We start from the raw sequence: 17,823 nt of genomic DNA on the forward strand, positions 1-17,823 counted from the left end.
GTTAAAGGATAGCCCCCAAATATCTATAATCCTGGGAGATCTTGTCACAACTGATAAATCCCCAGAGAGAGCAAAGGAATCATTCTGACGTCCCCATCCATAAAGCCTTCCCCTTATTCGTGTTGATAACTTTTCTAGTTGCAGTTGTCAAAAATACATTCCAAGCCTCTGTATTTCCCAACAGCATTGTGACAAGCACCTGCATGAGCAAAAATGTTGATAGTGAAATTTAAACCCCAAACTCCTCTGTTTCCCTACACTTCCCACACTCCTACAATAATAATAATAATAATAATAATAATAGATCAGTGTACTCAATAAAATGCATATGTATAAACTCTACCTTACATCCTCTTACTATAGACATATATAGTGCATGAACAGACAAGATCTGTCACCAGTTAATAAACTACAGAGGAGTACACTGAGTCAGAAACACTGAGTCATAAATCATTTCACTATATCAAAAGACTCCTGATTCAAGTCAATAATGTAAACCTCCCATCCATTCTGTTGCCCACTTTTATAATTCCTGCTAACTACACAAAGGGCATGTCTACACCACCACCTTCCTTCGAAGGAAGGATGGTAATTAGGGTGTTGGGAGTTTACAAATGAAGTGCTGCCGTAAATAGGCAGAACTTCATTAAGCAAATTCCCCCCCGAGGCAACTTCGAAGTTTTAAACTTCAAAGTACCAGCACACATCTAGCCTTACTCCAAGGAGTAAGGGAACTTCGATGTTGCCTCAGCACTTCCAAGTACCAGCAGGTGAGCTGGGGCTAGATGCGTGCCGGTACTTCAAAGTTTAAAGCTTTGAAGTTGCCGCAGGGGGGAATTTGTTTAATGAAGTGCTGTCTATGCACGGCAGCACTTCATTAGTAAACTCCCAACACCCTAATTACCATCCTTCCTTTGAAGGAAGGTGGTAGTGTAGACAAGCCCCAAATGTCTGCCACTATATGACCTTTAACTACATTAGACTGCCTGGGATGTAACAATTACCCAGATGTTTTCCTTGGTCTCTTGTGTTAAAAGAAAGACAAAATTGCATAATCTGTGTTCCAAGGGCAGTATGCTCTCAGCTCTGGATATCTTTCAAACCTCACATTTTGCAGAAAAAAACAAAAACGAAAACTAAGCGCCTTAATAAAAGGAAGATCACCATGTGCTTTATTGTTGCTGGATTATTTGTATTACCGAAACATCACTGGAAACATGAGAGAAAGGGGATTAATGAACCTTTGATAAAATTTGGTTTTTAATCTCTCATTTCCAGGGAAAGTCCCCTTTTTCATTAACCTGCTAGCTCAAGAACATCTCCTGTATTGGTTTCACAAGGAAGTTCCCTTCCTGAGCTGCCAAAGTTGGAAAGCTTCTGGTAATTCTCAATAAAACTGCTGTTGCTGGAAAGCAAGAATGGTTTATATCTAAGAGAACTCACTGCAGTATTCCTGAAGTGTTTTCAGCATGCCAGCAAAGATCCCTGCAGGCCTGCCAGTACTAGGAACCCATAACCTTGCCACATTCTGCTATAGTCTCTTTTCTTTACAACATTCTTCAGATATATCAGAGGAGGCTGACCCACCTTTCATATTAAAGTCCTTTGAAAATTCACCCAAGGTCAACTTCCTTCTTTGATACTGAACTACCTCCTTCTTAACTGTTTCTTTCATTTCCTTCTATGATCCTCATGCCCATATACTCCTTGGCTTGCAGTTGACTATTTATAATTTCTCAGATGATGAGGTAATGCTAAATAGTGCTTGCAATCAGTTATATACAGATCCCTTGTAAAGGAAGCTAGCGTGGTGGCAACAGGCAGCACTTAGTCTGTTCCTACCATTCTGGAAATGAGAAATCCCCCTGAATTGTTTTCTGTCCATAAAGATGCCCTCAGTTTTCTAAATTCGACTATCTTATTGAATAAACAAGTATTTAGTTTCCAATAACTCCATCCAGGTCACTGTTCCATACTCACCAAGTTCAATTCAGACCCAACAGTGGTCTGAGAAGTCTACAGGCTGAAATACATATCCTTAAGTCATTGAAGTAACTGCCCCTGTCCAATTGGCTACCCGAGTCCCTTTTTCAAAAATGTAAAAGCCCTTTCTGACCCCTTCTCCAAAGGCAATACATAGTGCTTTCAAGTATGCTTCATCAGCTTTTGACCCCTTAGGTGGTTTTATTCTGTCAGTTACTGCAGTTAAGTAATTAAACTTCCCTGTTACGAAGCAAACCGAACCGAACCAAACCAACTCAGAGTTACAAAAGCAGTAATAAGAATGAAGCCACCTCAGGCAAATAAGGCAGGAAACAAACATATCAAATCTGTCCCTGGTGTCATTATCCCTCCGATGCTCACTCACAAGTGTCCTCTGTGCTTCATCATCAGTAGTGGGACTTGATTTTTGCACTGATGGAACCATAGGGTTAAGCAAAATATAGGACCTGCTTTAGAGTCTTAAGGAAAAAAAAACCTCAAAAAACCCACCTCTTTTGGGAGATAACTTTCCCTGCAGTCAGTGTCTACTTTTAATAATCCTGTTGAATGGAGCTCCTACACCCCATGATATACCAGTAGTACTATCTCTCTTTATGCTTGCACAGAAATGAGCATCCCAGATATGGCATGTAAACTGCCCTTTAACAATCTGTTTCTGAGACAATCTGGACGTGGCAAAGCAATATATTAGAAACCCCATGTCATAATAAAGGGAAGTAACCCAAATCAGCTGCTTTGTATGTCATATGTTATACTGCTTGACAGTGTGAACATACTTCCACACTGAAGATCCAGACCCTTCAAATAAAATAAAATTAAAGGACAAATATAGTTGTAATCTGTTGAAGTTTGGGAGGAGCTAAAGTATCAACCATGATATCCAGGAAAAAATAATGAAAGCCAAGAGAGACAACTGATCACAAGTTAGGGTAACTGTCAGTACCTCTCACTACTGGCAGAAATCCTGAAGTCCAGCTGGCTACATGTAAATATTTCCAGTGGATGAATAAACATACACGGTTATGTACAAATGGGAGGGAGTTCACCCTTCAACTCAGACTACAAGGATTAGTTGTACATTTCTTTATGTCAGGCCTCAATCTTCACCCCCTTGAAACTGCCCTAACTTTAGCCCCAGAGATTTCAACCTTAGCAACCGTTACCAAAAACATTCACACTGTCAGGGTGTTGCACAAGTACAAAATAGCCAGGGCTGAAAGCAGGGATGACTTTGAGACATGGTACTTAATTGTATGTGGAAAATGGATAGCTAGTGTAGTCTAGAGAACAAAGGTGTAATGGTTGTTTTGATTGTGAATTACAATGACTTTCCAAGGAATTACTGATGACTGCATCTTGCAGTAAAGTTCTGCTGATGCACATCCTTTCTGCTATTCTCTTTGGAATCTCATGGAAGAATGAGTACAATGCAAAGGACATAAATTATATGTAATGAAAGTTATGAATTATTTCATCAGAATTCAACACATTTAAGGGTTTTTTATTAGATTTGTTGGTGAGTGCATTTGTGGAGAACCAAATGAATAGACTGCAATTCATTTGATAAGCCAAGTGCTTTATTTTTTATCTGTTGAGCTGGGTTTGCATTTTAAATTACCAGAAAGCTGTGATTTGCTTTTCTGTCTATTTTTGTTGGCTGACATGGTGGGTAGAGGCAGTGGGAAGAAATGTGTGTGTTCTGGAGCCTGTGGGAGGCTCATAGTCAAAGCTTGTGTTTATGTTAGCATTAATGGGAATTACAAAAATAAATCTCTGCACTGTGAGCTAATACACACCTAATGAGAGAGAGGAAATAATCTTGTACCCACTGTACATATGCCCCCACAAAACACCCACCCACTATACACCCAAAGACATTTGTTCTTACGCAAATTATATTCATATAAATGAACAATGGAAATGCTCTGAAAATTTTCAGTGCTTGAAAATGTTCACTCAGTTTTCTCTTTTTCTCTATCCCCCTTTCCTTCCTTCAATGCCTGTCACCAAAATGTCTGGGAGCTGGCTTCCAAATAATGACTTTCCACTCATATTTTTCCTTAGAAAATATTTATGACACACATACAAACATCTTTCCCCCAAGAAATCAAAGAATGTCAAGCATTTCCCTGGATAACCTATATTAGAGGTTAATTCTCAGCTATATTTCAAAGTTTCTGTCAACTACTCTTATGGTGTGAAACAGTTGTAAAGTAGATGACACAGCATGTCTTAGTGGACAGAGCTCGATCCTGAGCTCTCTGTCACTCATCTGGTGTTTTACTTTGGGGAAGCCATGGTCTAAGCCTCAGTTTCCCCATCTGCAAATTCAAGTTACAACACAAACTTCCTCTGCAAAGCTTGTTCAGACTCACATATCACTATATATCATTTTTATTTTTCCAACTGTTTCTACTTTCCACCGTGGCAGTGGTGTAAATCAACTATACTGTAACTGAGAACTGCAGGCCTGGAGATACGCTTTTCTTTTTTGCCTTCATGAAACAGACGTGTTGTCTCTAGCATTGTGGAAGTCAAACACATATTTCAAACAGATTTTATATTATTCTTCATACACTTAAATCTAAAATGAGATAAGTATTCCAAAAAAAGGAATGTAATTAGAATATGTAAATTGTTTAAAGATAGGTGTATTTGTATGCATTTGCCACACTCTGCATAATTTCTCCCTATTCCAGATCACGCTAATCATGTTACATTAATATAACTATGAAATGATAGCTCAAAATGTAGCAACATTTCATTGGAAATAGCCATATACTGCTGCTCTGGAAGGGGGGGTTTATCAAGAATTTGAAAATTTCTGTGCCTCCAGTCTATGGAAATAAGCTTTCGATTTTGTAGTTACAAGAATCCATTTTTTTAATGTTTAGAAATAAACATAAATGTTGCAAGGAAACAAGAGATTTATTTAATCTCTTCCTCACTTTTTCATTATTCCTGTGTTTTTTCCCTCTATTCTCGTTTTTGCCCATTGTCTGTTTAGAAAACAAACTCCAAACATGGCAGGTAAAAGTAAAAAAAGTAGAATGCAGCCATTAAAGACAAACTCAAACTGAATATTCTAATGAATAGTAAATGAACAATGAATTAAGACATGGTAACAAATATGGAGTGAACTAAAGACAGCATAAATCAATAATTGCACTCAAGCATTGTAGAGATGATACTGTCCTAGAGTCTACCAAGAGACAATTTGCTGCAATGTTTTCGGCCCACTGCCATCCTGGGGGATCAGGCTATAGAGGACATTTCAGTGGGAGGTAGAGAGCAATAGGAAAGAGCAGTATGATTCATGTTCAGAATCTCAAGTGGAGGGTATAGCGCAAGGACTGAATAATGAAACAAAGAGAAGATATTCAGCATGCCAGGAAGGTTTCAGTTAGAGAGCTGTTAGAATTATTTAAAAAGGTTAGTCTATGAATAAACATGCTTCATCAAGGTCTTTTACACATGCAAAGAGAGATGCTAATGAATAATAAACGAGTAATGGGGACTGGCGAAGAAATTAATGTTAATCTTATCCAAAGCAGATACAAATTAATATTGGAGCAACATTTTTGTAATCGCTTCTCAAGGCAAAAATTCAATTAATGTGACTGAATCAATATTTCAAATCTCAGTCCCTTGAAAATATACGTGTCTCTTTTCATATCGGCATGCTCTCCCATGTGATCAGCCTCTGCTACCCAAGTCAATACTCAGGGAGACTTCCTAAAGGTCTGTTTTTGCAAAATCTTAGTCCAGTTTTATAAACCACAAGGCAGAATTTCAAGCTGCCTTGTGGTAGGTTTCAGTTAAGGAAGAGAAGTTTAAATAGTGTAATTACTGTAGAGAAAAGAGACATAAACCAGGAACAGCCAGCCTTGAGCTTCAGCTTCTGTTATTATTTCTTCCCTGAGACTACCTTGCATTTGCAAATTTCACAAGATGCCATGTCTATATACATGCCATTGTACCCCATATATTATATTCTAAGCCAGTGGTTCCCAACCTTTCCAGTAACACAGCACACTTTAGTGACACGAACAATTCCATGGCATACCCACTTTTTCCCTTGTGTGAAAGCCTGCCATGATAGAAGTAAGGACTGAAAATTTCAGCAGTTACTTGATTACTTGTTGGGGATGAGGCAGCTCCAGAGAGCAGGTTCCTCTCCCCACCAGCCACTTTAGTCATGGTTGGTCAATTTTATCTCCACAGCAGTGGAGAGGGGGAATGGATGACTCTGTGCCAGCTGGGAGCTCAAGCAGCAAGGCTACCTGAGTCCCAGCTAGGGAAGGGTCATCAATTTCTGTCCCCAAGCCACTTTGCAAAGCCTCTGAGAGGGGACATTGGTCAAGCCTGCACAGCTGGGAATCAGGCAACATTGCAGTTTTAGCCCCTAGCCGGTGCAGGGTTAGTCAATTCCCTCCCCCAACTCCCAGCAGCCACTTTGCAAAGCCCCTGCAAGGGAAAATCGACCAACCTCACATGACCTGGGACTAAGGCAGCCTTGCAGCTTGTAGCGCCAGCTGGCACAGGGTCATCTAAATGTGCTTCAAAATTTAATCAGTTTCATCAGTTCTCCCCCCTCCCATGCCTTGGCTTTGGAAAGAGCTGGGGGAAGGGGAAACTGATGAAATTTCTATGGCAGACTTAGGCAGTTCTCACAGTTCCTGGTGTGCTGTGGCACATGGGTTGAATGCCACTGCTCTCAGCAACATCTTATATTAAGATGAAAAGCAAGAAGGAAAGAGAAAATCAGACAACATGGGCACATTCTCATGTTCCTCAAATAACATCATATATGCCATCATGTGCCAACAATGTCCAGATGCTTTGTACGGCTACGTCTACACGTGCACGCTACATCGAAATAGCTAATTTCGAAGTAGAGACATCGAAATAGGCTATTTCGATGAATAACGTCTACACGTCCTCCAGGGCTGGCAACGTCGATGTTCAACTTCGACGTTGCTCAGCCCAACATCGAAATAGGCGCAGCAAGGGAACGTCTACACGCCAAAGTAGCACACATCGAAATAAGGGAGCCAGGCACAGCTGCAGACAGGGTCACGGGGCGGACTCAACAGCAAGTCGCTCCCTTAAAGGGCCCCTCCCAGACACACTTTCATTAAACAGTGCAAGATACACAGAGCCAACAACTAGTTGCAGACCCTGTATATGCAGCACGGACCCCCAGCTGCAGCAGCAGCAGCCAGAAGCCCTGGGCTAAGGGCTGCTGCCCACGGTGACCACAGAGCCCCGCAAGGGCTGGAGAGAGAGTATCTCTCAACCCCCCAGCTGATGGCCGCCATGGAGGACCCCGCTATTTCGATGTTGCGGGACGCGGATCGTCTACACGTCCCTACTTCGATGTTGAACGTCGAAGTAGGGCGCTATTCCCATCCGCTCATGGGGTTAGCGACTTCGACGTCTCGCCGCCTAACGTCGATTTCAACTTCGAAATAGCGCCCAACACGTGTAGACGTGACGGGCGCTATTTCGAAGTTACTGCCGCTACTTCGAAGTAGCGTGCACGTGTAGACGCAGCCTACATTGGACAGACTTCTAACTCCCTTAGACAAAGAGTTAATGGGCACAAAACAGACATAAAAACACTCCAGATCCACAAACTGGTTAGTCAACATTTTAATGGAGTGGGCCATTCTGTTAATGACTTAAGATTCTGCATGTTACTGAAGAAAAATTTTCACACCACTATTGAAAGGGAGACAGCTGAGCCATCTTTTATATTCAAATTTGGCACATTAACATGTGGTTTGAACTGGGATGGGAATTCTCTGAGTCACTATAGGGGCTTGTTTGCATACTTGGCTTAATCTAATTCTTGACCTTCCTTCACCCTTCTTCTCCTCTGCTCTCTGATTTCCTAACCTTGATCATTTTTTTTTGATTTGTCCTCCTTGATTACTGTTTTTGGTTCTCTGTGCCTTAAATACTGAGTCTGTTCTGGTATGGCTATGGTCTGAAGAAGTGGGTCTGTCCCACGAAAGCTCACCTTATAAATTACTTTGTCAGTCTTTAAAGTGCTACTTGACTGCTTTTTTTTTGTTTTGATAGACAACTTCATTTTAGCAAACATTTAAAATTGACTGTTATAAAGAAGAAATAGTGTTAATGTAAAATAAGGTGCTTTATATAACTCTGAAAGGCATCCTCACACCCCAAGTACATCCTACCATGCACTGAAAAGATATATTTGCAAAGAACACAGGTATTGTGACCTTAATGGAGCACTTCAAAAATAAAAGAAAATGTCACAAAGCATTTCCTACTTTCCATTTTTTGGGGTAGGTGTACACTACAAGGAAGGGTCGTATTAAGGTATGCAGTTTCAGATAAGTTAGTTATGTAGCTAAAGTCAACATATCTTAACCTGGGCTTCCGTGTCATCTTGACCAAGGGAGGTCTACAGTAGCCTTCATTCCCATTGACTTCCTTTACGCCTAATGGGGGTCAGGAGTACCGCAATCAACAGGGATCCCCTATACATTAGATTTAGTGTGGCCCTGACTAGGCATGCTAAATCAAATGCCAGAAGATCAACTGCAGCAGTATTGATCTTCCCTGTAGTGTAGATGTAGCTTTTGGCTTTCTTCTCTCTTTGACAGAGTCACTAGATGAAGTCTTTCACATGTATATATATAGAATGATTTTTCTTGTATCATATGCAATATAAATGTCTGTCATATTTTGTTTAAGGTGTCAGAGAACTGGGAAAACTTTATAAAACTAAATAAACTCTTCAAATAGTTTTGCTAGTAGATTGTGCTGTTTTTGTTGTAATATCTTGATAGATTTATAGAAGAAGAAGAGCTAAAACTGCCATACTGTGCCAGATTGGAATGGTTTGAAATATGTCAACAAATAGACTCTTCCTAAACCACATGGCGATCGACGCAGAACCATAGTATTAAAATAATTGGATGGTCAGTGTCACTTCTGCTCTTTCAGGTAGACAGAATATTATTCCTATAAAGAAATAAACATGAAATGGTATCCGTGCAAAATGAGTTCCATATAGATTCTGGGATTTGTCTCATTATATAAAGCTTTTCCATCAAAATTGCATTACCTCTTCTCATCTTTGATTCTCATCTAAGTGCAGAAATTTCTGTCAACAGCTTTAGCCTGGCTAAACTGGCATAACACTGAAAACAGATACACAGTAGATAAGATTACTTTTTTCCAATTATGTAGAAAATTATGCACAGTGTTCCCGCTTTAAAAAGGATTACTCTACAATGTGGACAGCATGCTACACTTTCATTAAAGACAGACTACTATTTTATTTCTCTAAATAAGTCAGTCAGGGTTAGGCTAGGAGAACAGTAATTTCAGTATTGCTATATTCATAAGAGGGGGAAAAATCATTGCTTGCATATTCTTGTCAGAAGCTTTAGATAACTGACAACCCAATACTGTTCAGAACAGCTTCTCATGTCCAGCAACCTGCCACATTCCTCCATAATTTTAGATGCAAGAAAGATGAGTAATATAATGAAGGAAACCATTATTAAAATATTACAATTCAGAGAGAAACTGACAAAAGCAAGGAAAATCAGAGCCATGACTGTCATAAACAGGACCTTGTTTCTTGCATTTGTGACACATGCTTCTGAGAAGTACATTATTTTTATGGGCCATGGACCACACTCCGTGCTTTGTTTACTGCAATCTATAATCTACAGAGAAGAGCCTGAAAGTGGAAAATACTCCACATTTCAAAGGGCCATAAACCCATTTGTGCCGACAAAGACTATAAGGCATCATAATCACTCATAAAGTTAGAAATGTTGGTCAGGAAGGGGAGGCAGAAGTATTACTAGCTATGGTATAGATCTCATGTCATCTCCATCACCATGTTTTTTGAGCAGCCAGGTGAAAAAAAATGTGTATTTCCTTCCCCGCCTCTCCCAGAAGGGTTCTCCACCACAGAATCCCTTCCTCAAAATTATATATCAACAACACTACTTGCCTTTCTTTGTGTGACTTTACATGTAACTGTATCTGCGTTAGCACATCTAGACCTAAAATTTCAACAATGTTTCTATATTGAATAAATGCTTCTGCTTTTGTGAGAGCCACCTTAAAGGACCCAGGTCTTAGAGAATGCATTCAAAATCACTGTCCGTTTTGGGGAAATGTATGCACAGGCCTATAGGTGCTGTGATATTTATTCATTGTGGAATGATTTATCAGGTAAGTAGATTCCAGGCCACATTTACCTCAAAAGACCACTTTTCAGATTCATCTATTTATTGTGCACCTACTAAAGTATTTCAGCACTATGGAACTATATGCATGTCTTTGGTAAGTGTGAATGCTTTTAGGCATCATATTGCATGTTGCGGCTGACTGTCTAGCTCAGCATACTAAGAAAAATGTATTAATGCCCCTGATTAAAGGGAGTGTGATACGTACTTAAGCATGTTATGTGAAGACAGAATAGCTTCCCCTGAAAATAACAGAACACTTTCTGGGAATTTATACAGTCTCCCCATGGCACTTAAACTATACTACTAGTAATGGGATCTATCCCCCACTATACTATATCTGCCCTCACAATACCCTGTAAAGTAGAAAAAGTGTTATCATCATTGTTTAGATAGGGAACAGAGGCACAGAGTTATGGTGTGATTTTCCCAAAGCCAAGGAGGAAGTTAGTGGCAGAGCAGGGAGTGGAATGCAGCCCTCTCAAGCCCTGGATGAGCCCTCTGGCCACCAACCAATCCCTGGGTCTGGTGGTAGAGTAGTTGCTGCAGCTTGGAAAGAACTGTGCAGCTCCTTGCTGTTCTGTATGAGTAGTGACAACTAACCAAAGGGCATTGTGGATTGGAGAGGGATTGGCAGAGTTTGCTTGGCATTCTCACTTCCCCATCACCTCACCAGAGACAGCCAGGGGATGGCTTTTTGGATATGTTTGTAGAGTGACTGCAAGAACCCAGCCTGGATAGGCATTGATAGAAACATCATATTTAAAGTAGTGTTTTCTTGCATACTGTGTAACTAGCGTGACCTGGTGCAAGTTGAACCTCTCTAATCCAGAGCCCTTGGGACCTGACTGATGCAAAACAAATGAATTTGCTGGACTATGTGAGGTCAATATTGTCTAGCAGCATTGCCAACACTTCCACTGCTTACTGAGCTCTTAGAAGACATTTAAGTGTAAATTACAGCTAAATAACCACACTGACAGCCAGGACTAGTGGTTCTAAACAAACATTATGGACAAAAGGAAATTTCCCATACCCATGATAAGAGGTCATCCAGCTAACTAAAATTATCCCACATTAGGTATGTTGATAGACAAGGGAGTGCTGGAGTACAGATATTCAACCTGTAATTATGCTCAGACCAAACCCTTCAAAAGTTGGTGGGTTCAGTCCTCAATGCCAATAAATATTGTACAGTTAAGTTAAAGAGAAACTGAAAAAAAGATTAGCTCCTGCTGACAACGTGAACTTCTGCAAGTTCATTAGTCACAACAAATTAAATGGTCATTTAAAGACAACCACTGCATCATTACGGTATGAGTAAAATGCAATTTGGAATGTATAGGAGCCTGATCTGGCTTCCATGCAAATCAAGGGGAGTTTTATGACTGGTTCAATGATTGCAGGATTGCTGATTAGACCATGGGTAAAATTTTTCCAAGGGTTAGATTTTCTAAAGCTATAGATAGAAGCCTACTGAGATTTTCAAAAGCTGGTTAGGTTTCAGTGGTAATTACATGTCTAATGATAGCACTTCTTGAATCTTTGAAAAGACTTAAGTGCTTACATTACTTTTGAAAATGGCACTCAGACCCTATTTTACTTTTAAGATTTTTTGAAAATAGTACCCCTCATCTACAATATTACATAGCTACAATTTTGGGGTCTCTCAGAAACTGAAAGATGTTTTCAGAGAGAACTTAGAGAAAAGTGAAATGAATTATTGATAGGATGGAGAAAGTGATCTTAGAAAGTAAGTTTAGCTTGATCAAATAAAACTAAGTTAGAGCAGGTGGTAACTGTGGGGACAGACTGAAAAATACAAGTACTGTTTCAGAAAAAAAGTTAGCATGTGAATAATAAGCACATGTTTTGAGGGACTACTAACATGCTGAAAATCACTCAAGTGTTTTAGTGTTCTGTTGGACTGGTCTGAGACTACATGCAAAAAATAATTTAAGAATAAAGACTAGTTTAAGTATTGGGATAGTGGTGTTTCTGTGTGGAATCTCATCCTCATGACCTTGGTTAGACTGTGGATTAGCTTCTTAAAGGAACTGTTTCAGAAACCTGTACTCATTTTCAGAAGTGACTTCACTTGGATTACTTACTGAGTAAGAAATTACTTGACATGAATAATGGCAGCACAACTGGACCCAAAGGAAGTACCAGAATTTCCACTTCCTGCAGCATTTAATACTATACTGGAGACAGTAATAAAATATGTTACAATGAGTAATTTACACTGAAAGTGGGATGAACTAAGTGACCCAATAGACAATTTCGATCTCTAATTTCTGTGCAATTGTAAATCACCAGACTGTTATGTTCAATATGGCAACTTTTTTACTACATCTCAGAGAAAAGTTTCTCCTACTAAGATTTTATCCAAAAAATGGGAGGAAAGATGTCATTGCAGCCGATCAAGAAAAATCAACATTTGGTTTAAAAAGAAATGAAATTCAGCTTATTATACATTACATAAACCGAATTTATGTAATATCAGTACAAAGTGTCTCAAAGTACTCGATTTTAAAAATATCTCAAAGAAACCCATAAAATTAGAGTAAACTTGAAATTCAAAAGCAAAGCCTGTAAGTCAGTTGAAGATGTCCTTTTTTAACAGTTTTGCTGAATGGGCAGTTTTCATGTCTAGTAGAAGAGAATTAAACTTTAGCAGTAAAAGGCCATGGAAAAGAGGGGAAGGTCAATTTGAACCATTTTAGAACACACTTTTTAGCAGAAATCTTTTTTGAATGTACATGCAGTCCAGGGTTTACCTCAAACCCAAAAACCCTTGCATGACCTCCTTCTCCTCCCCTTCTCTAGGGACCCAGAATCTGACCCAGCTCTTCTCTGGGACCCCACTTCTCTCCATCTTCCTCTGTTCTCCATCCTCACTCACTTTCAACATGCTGGGGCAGAAGTTTGTGGCACAGGGAGGTGCATGCTCTGCTCTAGGCCTGAGAAGTTAGGAATGTGGCCTGGGGTACAGCTAGAATTTCAGGGGGCAGGCTCTGGGAGTGCCTTTGGGTGCAGGAGGGGCTCAGGGATGGAGCAGAAGGTGGGGACGCAGGAGATTCTTCAGGGCTCGTGCAGGTTCAGGATGAAGTTTGTTGCTGAGCACCGCTTACCTCAGATGACTCCTGGACAGTGGCACAGTAGGGCTAAGTCAGGCTTGCCTACACCTAAGCCCTGCATCATGCCCAAAAGTGGCTCCTGGTGGAGAGGGGCAGGTAGCTCCATGTGCTACCCCCAATCCACAGGTACTGCTCCTATCCTCCCATTGGCCATGGTTCCCTCTGCCTAGGCAATGCGAGTTGTGGGGGTGGTGTCTGCAAATAAGGGAAGAATGTGATGACCCCCCCATCCCACCTCCTATAAGAGCCTCAGGGCTGTGCAAGTTGCTTCTAGAAGTGGTGTAGGGCTAATGTGGGGTGGGAGGGGAGGGGAGGGGTAAGGAAGTGGCGAAATCTGCATTAGTTCCATTGTGCTGCTAGACTGTGAATGGCTGATCGCCTAATTTGACTGCAGAAGATTATAGAAGATTTAGCCCATTTCCAGGAGACTCCCAGCCAGTGGTCCACACATGGATGGAAAAAAATATAGGGAATTAATTTTATTACATGCACCAATATCGAAGTAATGCACATCTCCAGTAGAAACCATGTGTGTGTGTGTATATATATATATATATATATATATATAAAATTTAAATATATGTAATATAATTATGTAGTATAATTTAAATTACTTATGTATATAATATATATTATATATTTTTGTACTTATAAATGTATTTATATACTACATACATTTAAATTACCATATGGATCATTACTCCAGCCATGGCAGGTTAGGCATTTTGGAATTCACTACTAGAAGAATTAAATTTAACCGGAAGAAAGAAATAAAAATTATGACATGCACAACGCAGACTAGTTAAAATCCTAAAATAATACACTTTGAGAGTAAAAGAGGTGACACCACCAACAGCAACACAATTATGTTATGGGTCGGGAGGGGAGTGTGAAAGAGGGTGTACTTGTGTAGGTGACAGAGACACGCATAGTGTGTGAGAGTGACAGATATTCGCATAGCCCCTTAGCTATGCTGAGCACATTCAGACAAAGGAGAAACCAGAAAGTTCCTTCCATCCTGACCCCTGTCATTTCCCCCGAACTTTTCTGCAGAGATGGGGTACCAGTGTGGTTGGAAAGTGACACCCTGGCATTTAACATCCCCTTCTTTGCCTGCAAGCAGTTGTGGGATGCAGCTCCAAAGCAAAGGGCAGGAATAGTGCCACCGTGGGGCTGGACGAGGGGCAGCCGAAGTATTAGAACCTGACAGACTCCAGACCAAATAAGTTGGGATCATGCATCAGAGGTTTGAGGATCTACCAGTAAATCCAGATCTACTGGTTCGTCACCACTGCTTTAAGCAAAAGTGAAGGCTGGTTAGTGTTCCCTGGTCACAGAACTCAGAGCATCTCAGAGACAGCACAGAAGCAAATAGTAGGAAATGGGACAAGAGCCAAGAGTCTAAGACCACAAATTTCTTTAAAGGAAAATGTCACAAGGGGTGGAGAAGACAGACGGGAAAGGATGAAGGAAAATGTTGTCATGAAGGTAATCAAAACAGTGGAAGTTTACAAGATTCTAAAGGATATTTTTAGCCTAAAAGAGGATGAACATAGGAGAACAATAATGAAGGCAGGAAGAAGATATCAATGAATATCTGGTGGGTGACAGACTGTAACAGTTAAAGAAGAGGGAGATGGATGATATCAATGACAGGAAGGATGATGTATTAAAAGATTAGATAGAGCAAGTCTTTGAGTAAGAAGAATTATAATTTCACTGAACCCTAAAAAATAATATAATGTTTGTTCGTCATTCCTCCAAGCCCCCAAACACTTCAGGAGCCCTACTAGAAGGTCTAATATTTTGGACTATGACAGAAGAATACTGTGATGCTTTCTCTTTAAAATATTGGGGGTGGGGGAAAATATCCAGCTGTGTTTGTCATTTGTTGTATGCTTCCCTGACTTAACTAAAGCTGGTGAATAACATTGATGTGTTACTGTATCTTTTAAAAATATGATATCATTTTTCTTAACTCAGAGAGCTGCTGGCCCCAGATCACTTTAGTGAGGCTTTTATAGTTGTAAGTCAACAATTGACTTTGTGTCAACAGACATTGAGATTTATGTTTTGATGTTTTAAAGTTCAGACTACCCAAGCAAACTCTCAGTTTAGTTTGCCATGGACCAAGGAAAGCAACCTGTCCATAAGAATTGTTACTTAAAGCATGAACATTGTTATGATGCAATCATTTTAGAGCGTACAGAAGTTGAAACATTTAAAAAAGTGGATATATTGCAACTAAATTTTCCAAAGCTTCTGGTTATGCCAATAAAGCACCTTTGAAAATCAGGTCTGTGTCCTTTAACTGCTTGATTGTAGCGTTAGCACATGATCTTGGTTATTACAGTATGAAAGAATGCAAATATTTAGTTCTAACTAAGCAGATGAACTGTAAAGAGAAAAACACAGAAACACACACACACACACACAAGCACGCATGGTGCATTTACCAGAAATCCCTCAGGAGGACAGTGAACACACCCATTTATGGACAAAGGGGTAAGAGGCACTCACTTTAGCGCACCTCTGCAAATGGTGGTGGAGTGACCATGTTAATTATTGAACTTTTCCTCTAGGCTGTCACAGAAGGATCATGAAAAAAATTTATTTTGATCCTTCACTAATAAGTTCATTGTTCAGTATATATGACCCAGTACATTTAAACCCCTGTATTTTTGTTTAAAGATACAGTTCCCATTTGTTTTTATTTTAACACCATCCATTGGGACTGAAGGGGATGGCTGATAATGTATAGTATGTTGCCACATAAACTATGGAAGCATTTTAAGCTTCATAAGTAACTGGAATGTATGTTAGCAGGAAACCTTCTAAGGCTAAAATGGCTCCATCATCCTCTAAATGCAATAAAAGAATTGATCTGTTTTATCATAGGTGATGTAGGAAATGGCTTTTTACGATGATCTCCAATTTCTCATATTATAAAATAATTGGAAGGAACTATATTTAAATGGTGTATTAATGGAATATAGGAATAATTGCTGTGCTTTGGATATTGCTTGAGTTCAAGAATAATTTAAAAGTATCTTATAGATTGGTTACTATAATACAGTACATTAAGATGAGTATTAAAAGATTTATATACCTTTATGTAACCCTACTACAATTCTTAAGGAAGCTCTTTGGTCTCAGCACCACAGAGCAGTAGAATGGACACAGTGGAATGTCCTAATATATTACCAGCGAGATGGGAAAAAAGGTGCTTTGTAGCCCTGCCTAGATAATAAGAATTCATGTATTAGTCATAAACATATTATCTGTTCAAAATAGACAGGACTTCTGCAAGTTCCTTTTGCACCATCAATATGTTATTATGAAAAACAACTAGCATTGATTCTGTGTCTAAGAAGTTAGCATAAGAATTTGATCAAGCCTTTTAGATGGACGATAAGCAGGGCATTTTCCGTATGACACCTCAGACCTGTTTATACTAGCCCAGAACTTTGAAATGACCGTGCAAATGGACATTTCGAAGTTTACTAATAAAGCACTGAAATACAGATTCAGTGCTTCATTAGAATGCCAGTGGTGGCACTTTGAAATTGCTGTGGCTCACTGCCACTCAGCTTGTCCAAACAGGGCTTCTTTTCGAAAGGACCCCAGCAACTTTGAAATCCCCTTATTCCTATCTGCTGAAAAGGAGCCCTGTCTGGACGAGCCGTGCGGTGGCAACCCATGGCAATTTTGAAGTGTCGCAGCCACCTGCATGCTAATGAGGAACTGAATATGCATTTCAGTGCTTCATTAGTAAACTTTGAAATGGCCATTTGCATGGCCATTTTGAAGTTTTGGGCTAGTGTTGATGTAGCCCTCATGTTATATTGCAGTGAAAAACACAAACCTTTAAACTAAGTCAGTTTCCTGTCTCTCACTCTGTTTAGGCATATTGAGAGCAACTGGTAAACATCCAATCATTTTGAAATATTTTTAGAAGTCAAGTTTTATTGACAAGTGATTTAAAAGAAAAATAATACAGGTGGAGATTCAACATAAGCAATATTACGAAAAAATGTAAGTAGTTCTTATTAATTGGGCTTAAAAACTATACTAAAACAACTGGCTCATAAAGGAAGAATTCTTTAGCTGTCTGCAAAAGAAAATGGTTTTTGCAAATTTAGGCCTCCTATAAACCACAGCCCCAAAGGTAAACAATGGACAATACCAGGAATAGAAAAATTGCTTACCATTGTTACACAGAGCACTATATAGTGAAAGTGTAAAGTGTTCAGTCATAAGGCCAATAATGAAGGGGTGTGATTTTAGGCACTTATTGTTAAGGGGGGAAAGAGATGATTTCTGTTGAGGCTGGAGTACAAGGTGATGAACCGAACCGTGGGGTGTGATTAAACAGAGTAGAGAGAGAGGAGGAGAGTAAATTGAGGGGAAATGTACAAAGATTGCTTGAACCCAGT

The sequence above is a fragment of the Carettochelys insculpta genome, chromosome 1 (genome assembly GCF_033958435.1).
Source record: "Carettochelys insculpta isolate YL-2023 chromosome 1, ASM3395843v1, whole genome shotgun sequence".
Lineage (NCBI taxonomy): Eukaryota > Metazoa > Chordata > Testudines > Carettochelyidae > Carettochelys > Carettochelys insculpta.